We start from the raw sequence: 13,536 nt of genomic DNA, 5'->3' as shown, positions 1-13,536 counted from the left end.
GATTACTGCTGACAGTGAATATGTGGTGACTCCCTTGTCTATAATAACTGTTATATTGCTTCTTGTATGTTATCTCATATTTGCATTCTTTTCTATTACGAGTTTGTCACATTTTCTTTTGACAGCTGATTGCAACTGAAAAGAATGAACTATTCCCGAGTGCAGCTTTTCTTCCTGGTTGGGCAGTGTGCAGACCAGCGATACTGGTTTATCCCGTCAGGCGCCGGTCCTAGAAGAATATAAGATAAATTCTAGAATCGGAGCAGAAGAGCGTTAGATGGAGACGGCAGCAGGTGAGTTCTGCGCTTTCCGTATTAGTGGCAAACAGATGGTTAATCCTCACAGATCTCACAATTATAATGGCTCTTTCAGGTTTCTGGTTATTTTTTCCATCAAAATTTTTTTAAAAAACATCTTTTAAATCAGAAAAAAATTCCCATCAGTCCCATGTAAAATTATTTCAACACTTCCCTATATCACCAATGTGGAAAATCAGCTGTAGAAGCTGCGAAGATCAGAGCTGGGGTCTATTGTTTAATGTAACAATTGATTATTTCTGAATTATGTTAATATTAATATTTATTATTTTTCTTACCTCCATTCCCAAAAAAAACCCCGACAATTTTTATATTTCTACCTTGTATAGAGCACTAGAGAGATGAACATTCCTGATGGGGAGAGGGGCAGTGAAGAAAGCCCCTAATTAGGCAAACAATGTATGATTATAGTTGTGGTTTCATTATTTCTCTATCAGGAAACAATGTTGCAATTCAATTGATCGTTCAACTTTCAAGAAATAGGAGATATTTCAGCCCCTTATTCACATTGTGAGGGTGACCCCCCCTAATGCCCCCATATTCCAAATGTATTGTTTCCTTCCCTTATGTCTTGTAATGTTCACCTATGAATGTGACTATAGACGGGGATCATGCACAAGGTCATATAAAAGATATGGCAATGCTCCAATTGTGTGTAGCTACAACATGGAGAGTTTATATTGTACCTCTGTATGGAGTGGTAAGAAAAATTAACGTCATAGCTTATTCTAAAATAGTGAGTGCAGCTCTGGAGTATAATACAGGATCAGTAATGTATGTACACAGTGACTGCACCAGCAGAATAGTGAGTGTAGCTCTGGAGTATAATACAGGAGGTAACTCAGGATCAGTAATGTAATGTATGTACACAGTGACTGCACCCTCAGAATAGTGAGTGCAGCTCTGGAGTATAATACAGGATCAGTAATGTAATATATGTACACAGTGACTGCTCCAGCAGAATAGTGAGTGCAGCTCTTTAGTATAATACAGGAGGTAACTCAGGATCAGTAATGTATGTGCACAGTGACTGCACCAGCAGAATAGTGAGTGCAGCTCTGGAGTATAATACAGGATGTAACTCAGGATTAGTAATGTAATGTATGTACACAGTGACTGCACCAGCAGAATAGTGAGTGCAGCTCTGGAGTATAATACAGGATGTAACTCAGGATCAGTAATGTAATGTATGTACACAGTGACTGCACCAGCAGAATAGTGAGTGCAGCTCTGGAGTATAATACAGGATGTAACTCAGGATTAGTAATGTAATGTATGTACACAGTGACTGCACCAGCAGAATAGTGAGTGCAGCTCTGGAGTATAATACAGGATGTAACTCAAGTGAAAAAAATGAAAAAGGCTGGAATATCTGATTTGAGACCTTTTGCTGTCCACTAAAAGTAATAAAAAGGAAACGTTATTTAATACAAAATATAAAAGATTTTTAAATGAAGAAGACAGAAATTTTAAAAATACTTAAGAGTAAAATATTAATATTATTGTTCACACTGAATACACCTATCACAATATGGAGATCCTACATAATCTGATGACCACCTAATAAAAAATATAATCAGACACTTTCCCATGACAAACAATGTGAGCAGTGATTAATGTCCCAAAGAAAACCTTACTAAGAAGTTATTCAACAATCAACAGAGCTTATAAAGTCCCATAATCTCAGAGACGATCAGTTCTTGTAGATGTAAGAATAATTACATATTAAAAGATAGAGTAAATAAAGTCATGGTCGGCAGAAAGGTGAGAACAAAATGTCCTTAAGGGTTTCGCCGCTCACAGTGGCTTCCTCAGGGGGAGGTAAATTTTCTGTTTTTCTTTTATTTTACATTTGCTGCTACTTAAATGCAAAAGAACAAAAATAAATATTAAAAGCAAAACAAATAAATCACATTATTTTATTCCAGCTATTTAAATGTATATAATTTATATATTATTTGCGGCAGTGTCGGTCCAGCAGTTATGTCATTACTTCTCCAGATGAAGGACAGGGATGATATCAGGAGTCAGCAGCTGTCAATCAAGGGTGCAGATATATAGGAGAATCAGCAGTGATTTGATCAGAGCCAGGAGGAATGGCTGTCATCAGAGCATATATGTAACGCGGGTGATATAAGTATTGAACACGTCACCAATTTTCTAAATAAATATATTTATAAAGGTGCTATGGACATGATTTTCTCACCAGATGTCGGTAATAATCCATCCAATCCAAACAGGCAAAGAAATCAAATCATAGAGGTCTATAAGTTAAGTTATGTTTAATAATGAGAAATGACACAGGGGAAAAAAGTATTGAACACATGATTTGGAGATGTGCAAAAAGTCATGATACCAGCTCAAATCTATCAGTATTTAGAAAGCAATCCTGCCACTTATCTAAACGTAATATCAGCCGGTTCAACTGATGTCTCATTATGAAGGTGCTACACAAGAAACATCTCATGATGGGTAAAACCAGTGAGCTGTCTCAAGACCTTTACAACCTTATTTTCTATCGGGTTGAGGTCTGGAGACTGGCTAGACCACTCCAGAACCTTGAAATGCTTCTTAAGGAGCTGCTCCTTAGTTGGCCTGGCTGTGTGTTTCGGGTCACTGTCATGCTGGAAGACCCAGCCACGACCCATCTTCAGTGCTATTACTGAGGGAAGGTGGTTGTGGTCAAAATCTAGTGATACATGGCCACATCCATCCTCCCTTCAATATGGTGCAGTCGTCCTGTCCCTTATACAGAAAAGCCCCCCAAAGTATGATGTCTCCACCCCATGCTTCATGATTGGGACAGTGTTATTGGGTTGTCCTCATCCTTTTTCTTCCTCCAAACACGGTTAGTGGAGACGATACTAAAAAGTTCCATTTTGGTCTCTTCTGACCACATGACCTTCTCCCATGCCTCCTCAGGATCAACCAGATGGTCATTAGTGAACTTCAAATGGACCTGGACATGTGCTGGTGTGATGCCCTGGCAAAAGCAGGTAGTCACAAATAGGCCCCCGCATTACACCTTCCCTCACTAGGAAACACACAGCCAATCTGAAACCCTAGTCACCCCCCTTAGGGACAGTTAGACACACCAGTGGGCGTGGCCAGGCGATTGGTGCACGCCCACTTAGGGGTTTAGACAGCCCGGGGCGGGGAAAAGCAGCAGATCAGTTAGATCAGCCTTAGAGTTCAGTGGTGAAGGTCAGGCCTGGGTGTCAGGCCTGAAGCAAACTGACAGGTACCAGGGTAGGAGCCCTGGTGCCTTGGCTAGAAGGCAGACGGTGGTCTCCGTCGACAGGAGACGGGAAGACGGCTCGGTGAAACAAAGGTGGACCGGGCCAGGGTTGGAGCCTGCCGGTACCGACATGGAGAACCGACCCGGAAACCGTTGCACAAAGGGGGGTACTCGGACCCTGAAGCCAGGAACCAGAACCTACTGGAACTGGTTAATTAACCGATTGAGGCCAGGACTAGAAGTCCTGTCCCACCCAAAGTCCTTCATAGAAGACAACAGCCCACCGATTAGGGATAAGAGGTCACCGCCAGGGCCCATAGATCCCACGGGCCAGCGTCTGCGGGCACGGCTCCTTAGGCCACATCCAGCCGGGAGCGGACTCCTACGTTTCATACAAGGAAGTCTTTTCTACTTAAAAACGGTGCAGGAAAAGGAAAGAGGCCACCAGCCGTGTGGGGGATCCCGAATGCAACCGGCTGCGGCACCGGCCACCACCACCTTGGTTTACCAGAGACTTGTGTGTTTCCCTAACAGTGAGTACAACAGCACCTCCTGCGGTCGTCATTCCCCCTGCACCAGAGCCATCGGGTCCCGGGGCCACCATCCCTGCCCACGGAGAGGTTAACGTCTTGCTGCACAACATCTCCCCTCGGGTGCCCCGTAACCGCAGCGGTGGTGTCCCACCTCACAAAACACCGTGGGTGGCGTCACGAACCTATTACGGTCTAGCCCGTACATCTACGTCCCCCATTTTATTCGGCGCGTCCGCAAGACCCCCGGGTCTGGAGACCCTCGAGCCACCACCCCTGAACGTCCGAATCCGAGCAGCGGCGGCTGTTGGCATGGGGGCGGCACACTGGCGTGAGCAGGGGGACTTTGTATGCTTTGCAGGATTTTACTCCATGGTGGTGTAGTGTGTTACTAACGGTAATCTTTGAGACTGTGGTCTCAGCTCTCTTCAGGTCATTGACCAGGTCCTCCCATGTAGTTTTAGGCTGATTCCTGACCTTTCATATAATCATCCTTACCCCCACGAGGCGAGATCTTGCATGAAACCCCAGACTGACTAAGATTGACAGTCATCTTATGCTTCTCCCATTTTCTAAAAATTGCACCAACAGTTGTTGCCTTCTCACCAAGCTGCTTGCCAATTGTCCTGTAGCCCATCTCAGCCTTGTGCAGATCTACAATTTTGTCCCTGGTCTCCTTAGACAGATCTCTGGTCTTGGCCGTGTTGGAGAGGTTGGAGTGTGATTGAGTGTGTGGACAGGTGACTTTTATACAGGTAACAAGGTCAAACAGGTGTAGTTAATACAAGTAATGAGTGCAGGAGGGAAAACGTGCAAAATCGATACAAGATCAAATACTTATATTCCGCACTGTACATGAGGCTGTGTACTATACTGTATATGGGGCACTGCGGAGGAAAACCTGTGAGACGAGCACGCATGTAATAGCTGGCAGCTAAGCTTAGTGTGATCAGAAGGGGTTGGTATGAGATGAGCACGCATGTAATGACCGCAAGCAATAGCTGTCAGCTAAGCTTAACATGCCTGTATGAGGAGCAGAAGGAATATCTGTGAGAGGAGTGTGCATGTATATAGGGGAGTGAGGAGGGATCGCTGTCAGAGGAGTGTGCATGTATATAGGGGGGTGAGGAGGGATCGCTGTCAGAGGAGTGTGTATGTATATAGGGGGGTGAGGAGGGATCGCTGTCAGAGGAGTGTGCATGTATATAGGGGGGTGAGGAGGGATCGCTGTCAGAGGAGTGTGTATGTATATAGGGGGGTGAGGAGGGATCGCTGTCAGAGGAGTGTGCATGTATATAGGGGGGTGAGGAGGGATCGCTGTCAGCGGAGTGTGTATGTATATAGGGGGGTGAGGAGGGATCGCTGTCAGCGGAGTGTGCATGTAAATAGGGGGGTGAGGAGGGATCGCTGTCAGCGGAGTGTGCATGTAAATAGGGGGGTGAGGAGGGATCGCTGTCAGGGGAGTGTGCATGTATATAGGGGGGTGAGGAGGGATCGCTGTCAGAGGAGTGTGCATGTATATAGGGGAGTGTGCATGTACATAGAGGAGTGTGCATGTATATAGGGGAGTGTGCATGTACATAGAGGAGTGTGCATGTATATAGGGGAGTGTGCATGTACATAGAGGAGTGTGCATGTATATAGGGGAGTGTGCATGTACATAGAGGAGTGTGCATGTATATAGGGGAGTGTGCATGTACATAGAGGAGTGTGCATGTATATAGGGGAGTGTGCATGTACATAGAGGAGTGTGCATGTATATAGGGGAGTGTGCATGTACATAGAGGAGTTTGCATGTATATAGGGGAGTGTGCATGTATATAGGGGAGTGTGCATGTTGTGAGACTGTGACCGGGGTTATCTATGACGGCCGGTATGTCTCACCCCGGTTGTGCTCACTCCACTCCAGGGTTAATCCTGTTTCCCTACAGGCTTAAGGAAGGGTTAAAAGGAAACAGGAACGAGGGCAGGTGTGCCGGGTGTGAGGGAGTGATCACATCTCCCTGAGTTCTCTGCCGGAAAGGCACATATGTACTATTATGGACTTTGCTTTGGATAATAAACCGTGTGCTGTGAACCTTGGTGCCTGGATCCCGTGTCTTCTGCAGCGCAGCCGACGACGCTACCTCACATATGGTGGAGAATGCGGGCATGCCAGCCCGGTGAGGTGTAGCATCCATCCCTGGTAACCCAGCAGCGCATGTCCTGGATTCGAGCGGCTATACTACAGCCCAAACCCGGCGACGCCATGGAGGACATACTAAAGCATTTGGCTCAGGCTAATGCACAGCAGCAGCAGACCAATGCACACATACTCCAATCCTTGAAATCGCAGGAACAAAGACACCAAGAACAGATGGTTCTCCTGGCCAAGTCGATCCGTGCCGGACCGGCAGCAACAACCCCGGGATCGGGTGACGACGGCAGCGTCCGGAAAGCGGTGAGACAAGCGTTGCAAAAGATGACCCCGGGGGATGATGTGGAAGCGTTCCTAGCGGTGTTTGAGCGGGTGGCCGAGCGGGAAAAACTGCCGACCCCCCAGTGGGCTGAGGTATTGTCGCCCTATCTGACTGGGGAGCCCCAAAAAGCGTACCTGGACCTCTGTACCGAGGATGCCTTAGAATATGCGACCCTGAAAGCCGAAATACTTGCTCGGATGGGGGTGAATACCTATGTACGGGCTCAGCGGGTAAATCAGTGGTTCTATGAGGAAGCTAAACCCGTACGCTCCCAGGCCTATGACTTATTGCATCTCGTAAAAAAGTGGTTGCAGCCTGACACTCTGAGCCCGGCGCAAATGGTGGAAAGGGTAGTTGTTGATCGTTTTGTGCGCACCTTACCCGTCACCATTCAACGGTGGGTAGGACAGGGCGACCCAAGTACCCTGGACCAATTAGTGGGCCTGGTAGAGCGGCATGTGGCTACGCAGGACTTGATACGGGACACTGAGACTTTGCGTACCGCCCGTCGGTCCGGCCCCTCCAAGCCTAGGGCCAAGGACCCACCGCTGACACCGGTGCGGGAGTCCGCTACCGTCCCGTCTGAGGCCGCACCCTCCGTCCCTGAGGTCCGGAAAACTATGTACCCTAAACGACAACTCGTCAAGGGGGTGTCCTTCCCTATTAGATGTTGGCGGTGCCAGCGGGTGGGACATATGGAAGCCCAGTGTCCACTCACCACGGAGCCCATGGATTGTGGGGTTACCCGGCGGGGTTCAATGTATGCTCAGGTGGTGTGTACCGCTGACCTGGTCTACCCAGAGACTGAGCCCCACTTGTGCCAAATACAGGTGAATGGATGTCCGGTTACAGGCTTGTTGGATTCCGGAAGCTTAGTGACCCTTGTGCGATCAACCCTAAGGGCTAAAGTAAAGGCCACAGGACGTACCGTGGGGGTGGTTTGCATACATGGGGACCGCCGAGACTATCCCACGGGGATAGTCACCATCACAGCACCTTGCGGTCAGGTGCAACATGAGGTGGGACTTATTAATACTCTTCCCTATGATGTGATCCTAGGAAGGGATCTGCCTTATTTTTGGACTTTATGGAAGGGACCTCCTAAGTCCCCTCAGATATTGGTCAGTCCGGGACCTGAGCCCTACAATCCTGAATCCGGGACACCTGCCGTAGGGGTCCCCATGATAGGGACAGAATGTGAATCTGATAGGTCGCCCCTAGAGGTATTGGCAGGAGAGGCTGAGACGGTCGAGCCCATCCCGGAGTTGGAGGCGTCCCCGGATACGTTTGGGACAGCCCAACTCCAGGACCCTACATTAATACATGCCCGGAGTCGGGTGACAGTAGTTGACGGGGTGGCACAGCTGCCCGGTGCCCAGGTAAGGTACCCCCATTTCGCTCTTAAGCAGGATTTACTCTACCGGGTAGATGAAGTACGGGGCGTAGGGGTAGAGCAGTTGGTGGTACCCCAGCCGTATCGCCGGCGGGTCCTCGACTTGGCTCATAAACACCTGATGAGTGGTCACCTAGGGGTCAAGAAAACGCAGGAGCGAATATTGCAAAGGTTCTATTGGCCCGGGGTCTTTGGGGAGGTAAAACGGTTCTGCGAAACCTGCCCGGAGTGTCAGCTTACCGCACCCCTGACCCACTTTCGCAGTCCGTTGGTACCGTTACCCATTATAGAAGTCCCTTTTGAACGGATAGGGATGGATCTGGTGGGGCCCCTCGTAAAGTCTGCTCGAGGGCACCAGCATATCCTAGTGATCGTTGACTATGCCACCCGGTATCCCGAGGCGATACCTCTCAGACATACTGCAGCAAAGCTTATAGCTCGGGAGTTGTTTGCTGTGTTCTGCCGGGTGAGGTTGCCCAAGGAGATCCTTACGGATCAGGGGACCCCATTCATGTCTAAAGTGACCAAAGAGCTATGCCGGCTACTCCAGATCAAGCAGTTGCGTACGTCTGTGTATCATCCTCAGACGGATGGTTTAGTGGAACGATTCAATAAAACCCTGAAAACCATGCTCAAAAGGGTGATTTCCAAAGACGGGAAAGACTGGGATATGATGCTTCCCTATTTGATGTTTGCCATACGAGAGGTGCCACAGGCATCCACGGGGTTTTCGCCTTTTGAATTGTTATACGGGCGACATCCCCGGGGATTGTTGGACCTGGCAAAAGAAACATGGGAGCAAGAGCCCACCCCCCATAAAAGTGTGATTGAACACATTTTAGGAATGCAGAACCGCATAAGCGCGGTCATGCCAATTGTGAAGGAGCATTTACAGGAGGCTCAGGCCGCGCAAAGCGGCCGCAACAATAGACAAGCCACCGTGCGGACCTTTAAACCCGGGGATCGGGTGTTGGTATTGATCCCCACGGCGGAGAGTAAATTCCTGGCTCAGTGGCAAGGCCCCTACGAGATAAAGGAAAGAGTCGGGGTGGTCAACTATAAGGTATTGCAGCCCGGTAGGCGGAAACCTGAACAATTATACCATGTCAACCTATTAAAACCTTGGCAGGAACGGGAAAGCCTGATGGTTGATTTTCCCCCATCCCCCTCCTCTTCGGGTCGGTCAAACCCGGCTCCAGCAACCTCCGGAGAGGACGAACCGGAAGTAAGGATTGGAGAAGCCCTCACCAAGCAACAGAGGCGAGAGGCCAGACGGCTGGTTCAACAGAACCCCGATGTCTTCTCCGAGTTGCCGGGTAGGACCAGTCTGATACGACATGACATTGTCACCGAGCCCCACCTGAAGGTACGCCTGAAGTCATACCGGGTACCGGAGGCTCGACGACAAGCCATATCGGAGGAAGTAAAGACAATGTTACGCCTGGGGGTCATCGAAAAATCCCGGAGTGAATGGGCTAGTCCGATTGTCCTAATACCAAAACCCGATGGCTCCTTAAGGTTCTGCAATGACTTTAGGAGATTGAACGAAATATCCAAGTTCGATCTCTACCCCATGCCCCGGGTGGATGAGCTGATTGATAGGCTGGGACAGGCGCGATATTTTACCACGCTCGACCTGACCAAGGGGTACTGGCAGGTGCCACTGACGGAGTCCGCCAAGTAGAAAACCACTTTTGTTACGCCGGAGGGTCTCTTCCACTATGTTGTCTTGCCTTTTGGGTTACATGGCGCTCCGGCCACGTTCCAGAGGTTGATGGACTTAGTGCTGGAACCCCACCAGGCGTATGCATCAGCGTACCTTGATGACATCATTATTTACAGCTCCGATTGGCAGACCCACTTGGAACAGGTACAAGCGGTGGTAGACGCGCTTCGAACAGCCGGATTGACAGCCAATCCCAAGAAATGTGCGTTGGGACTCACGGAAGCCCGCTACTTGGGCTACGTAATAGGCCAAGGAGTGATTAAGCCCCAAATTAACAAGGTTGAGGCGATCCAGAAGTGGCCTAGACCCCTGACCACGAAGCAGGTTAGGGCCTTTCTGGGTATCGTGGGGTACTACAGGAGGTTTGTACAGGATTTTGCGGGACTATCAGCCCCCTTGACGGACCTTCTCAAAGGCAAGAAGTCCGTCATGGTGCGCTGGACTCCGCAGGCCGAGGACTCCTTCCGGGCCCTGAAGGGGGTCCTGTGCGGACAGCCCGTTCTTGTAAACCCTGATTTCCGGAAGGAGTTCATAGTACAGACTGACGCCTCGGAGGTCGGCCTGGGGGCAGTGCTGTCTCAGGTGGTTCAGGGGGAGGAACACCCCGTCACCTTCTTAAGTAGGAAGCTCACCCCTCCCGAGCGGAATTATAGCGTAGTGGAGAAGGAGTGCCTGGCGATCAAGTGGGCCTTGGAGTCCCTACGCTATTACCTGCTAGGACGGCAGTTTCGCTTGGTGACGGATCACTCTCCACTGGTCTGGATGAGGTCCGGCAAGGAACGGAATGCCCGGGTTACCCGGTGGTTCCTTTCACTGCAGAACTTCCGGTTTACGGTTGAACACCGGGCCGGTAGGTTGCAGGGCAACGCCGATGCCTTGTCCCGCGGCCCGTGTTTGATGGCAGGAGTTCAACCCCGCACGCTTGAACTGAGGGGGGGGGGGGGTATGTGAGACTGTGACCGGGGTTATCTATGACGGCCGGTATGTCTCGCCCCGGTTGTGCTCACTCCATGATAGAAAGTAACTCCACTCCAGGGTTAATCCTGTTTCCCTACAGGCTTAAGGAAGGGTTAAAAGGAAACAGGAACGAGGGCAGGTGTGCCGGGTGTGAGGGAGTGATCACATCTCCCTGAGTTCTCGCTTTGGATAATAAACCGTGTGCTGTGAACCTTGGTGCCTGGATCCCGTGTCTTCTGCAGCGCAGCCGACGACGCTACCTCACATAGTATATAGGGGAGTGTGCATGTATATAGGGGAGTGTGCATGTATATAGGGGAGTGTGCATGTATATAGGGGACTGTGCATGTATATATACTGGTTCAGCACTGAGCTGAATATGGTGTGTGGGCAGCACGAATAATGCCGCCATCAGTTACATGTAGAGATATTTCCATTGCTATGCTCTATAGATGATTGCCGCAGAGTGAACCCAGAGGACAATAGCGGGGAATCCAGTCCTTCTGGTCGATCACTGCTGAATGCACGCCTCGGCCAAGCCATGTGTAAAATCAACAGTACCCGAGGGCGTAATTATCAAGACGAGCGTCGATAAATGACCGCGCCGCTGACAACCAGAAGCCATAAATCCATCCACGTCAAGACTCATTCTCTCCCCTGACCTCACCTGTCGGTGATCACCAGGGATCTCCATATACAGATCATTATTTGCTTTTCCTGAAAAGTGATTTTCCCCATGATCTAAACCCACGGCCTGTAGCATCGCAGGCAGCAACCTCAGCGACGAGCCACAGGCGGCACTGCTAACAATGGGAGCATTTTCTCTGCCTAAAGATCTAAGCTATGTTCTTCTTCAGGCACATTGTACTGGTGCATAAGGAATCTTTTATCTCTATATACTTATGTATTAGAGGAAATATGAAATATTTGTTTCCTAATAATTCATAAAAAATGAAAAAACAATTCATTTGTGAATCACTGATGGAGACGGGCAGTCTCCTCCATCCTCAGTATTCAGTGACCGCCCGCCTCCTCCGTCCTCAGTATTCAGTGACTGCCCGTCTCCTCCATCCTCAGCATTCAGTGACCCCCGTCTCCTCCATCCTCAGCATTCAGTGACCCCCCGTCTCCTCCATCCTCAGTATTCAGTGATCGCTCATCTCCTCCATCCTCAGTATTCAGTGACCGCCCGTCTCCTCTATCCTCAGCATTCAGTGACCGGCCGTCTCCTCCATCCTCAGTATTCAGTGACCGCTCATCTCCTCCATCCTCAGCATTCAGTGACCGCCCGTCTCCTCCATCCTCAGTATTCAGTGATCGCCCGTCTCCTCCATCCTCAGCATTCAGTGACCGCCCGTCTCCTCCATCCTCAGTATTCAGTGACCGCCCGTCTCCTCCGTCCTCAGTATTCAGTGACCGCCTGTCTCCTCCATCCTCAGTATTCAGTGATCACCCGTCTCCTCCGTCCTCAGTATTCAGTGACCGCTCGTCTCCTCCATCCTCAGTATTCAGTGACCGCCCGTCTCCTCCATCCTCAGTATTCGGTGACCACCCGTCTCCTCCATCCTCAGCATTCAGTGACCGCCCGTCTCCTCCATCCTCAGTATTCAGTGACCGCCCGTCTCCTCCATCCTCAGTATTCAGTGACCGCCCGTCTCCTCCATCCTCAGTATTCAGTGACCGCCCGTCTCCTCCATCGTCAGTATTCAGTGATCACCCGTCTCCTCCATCCTCAGTATTCAGTGACCGCCCGTCTCCTCCATCCTCAGCATTCAGTGACCGCCCGTCTCCTCCATCCTCAGTATTCAGTGACCGCCCGTCTCTTCCATCCTCAGCATTCAGTGACCGCCCGTCTCCTCCATCCTCAGTATTCAGTGACCGCCCGTCTCCTCCATCCTCAGCATTCAGTGACCGCTCGTCTCCTCCATCCTCAGTATTCAGTGACCGCTCGTCTCCTCCATCCTCAGTATTCAGTGACCACTCGTCTCCTCCATCCTCAGTATTCAGTGATCGCCCGTCTCCTCCATCCTCAGTATTCAGTGATCGCCCGTCTCCTCCATCCTCAGTATTCAGTGACCGCCCGTCTCCTCCATCCTCAGTATTCAGTGACCTCCCGTCTCCTCCATCGTCAGTATTCAGTGACCGCTCGTCTCCTCCATCCTCAGTATTCAGTGACCGCCCGTCTCCTCCATCCTCAGTATTCAGTGACCGCCCGTCTCCTCCGTCCTCAGTATTCAGTGACCACCCGTCTCCTCCGTCCTCAGTATTCAGTGACCGCCCGTCTCCTCCGTCCTCAGTATTCGGTGATCGCCCGTCTCCTCCATTCTCAGCATTCAGTGACCGCTGATCTCCTCCATCCTCAGTTTCCGGTTACTGCCCATCTCCTCCATCCTCAGTATTCAGTGACCGCCCGTCTCCTCCATCCTCAGTATTCAGTGACCGCCCGTCTCCTCCATCCTCAGTATTCAGTGACCGCTCATCTCCTCCATTCTCAGCATTCAGTGACCGCCCGTCTCCTCCATCCTCAGTATTCAGTGACCGCCCGTCTCCTCCATCCTCAGCATTCAGTGACCGCTCGTCTCCTCCATCCTCAGTATTCAGTGACCGCTCGTCTCCTCCATCCTCAGTATTCAGTGACCACTCGTCTCCTCCATCCTCAGTATTCAGTGACCGCCCGTCTCCTCCATCCTCAGTATTCAGTGACCACCCGTCTCCTCCATCCTCAGTATTCAGTGACCGCTCGTCTCCTCCGTCCTCAGTATTCAGTGATCGCCCGTCTCCTCCATCCTCAGTATTCAGTGATCGCCCGTCTCCTCCATCCTCAGTATTCAGTGACCGCCCGTCTCCTCCATCCTCAGTATTCAGTGACCACCCGTCTCCTCCATCCTCAGTATTCAGTGACCGCCCGTTTCCTCC

At 50.3% G+C, this 13,536-nt stretch overlaps 1 protein-coding gene across 1 annotated transcript in view; it reads right to left on the bottom strand.

The window, feature by feature from the left end:
- Positions 1-13,536, bottom strand: part of LOC142256712 (IgGFc-binding protein-like) — a 41,897-nt gene that overhangs the window by 27,349 nt on the left and 1,012 nt on the right. The gene's annotated exons all lie outside the window — the stretch shown is intronic.

This window comes from Anomaloglossus baeobatrachus, chromosome 11, assembly GCF_048569485.1.
Source record: "Anomaloglossus baeobatrachus isolate aAnoBae1 chromosome 11, aAnoBae1.hap1, whole genome shotgun sequence".
In the NCBI taxonomy this organism is placed as follows: Eukaryota; Metazoa; Chordata; class Amphibia; order Anura; family Aromobatidae; genus Anomaloglossus; species Anomaloglossus baeobatrachus.
This window is presented reverse-complemented; position numbering and strand designations above follow the sequence as displayed.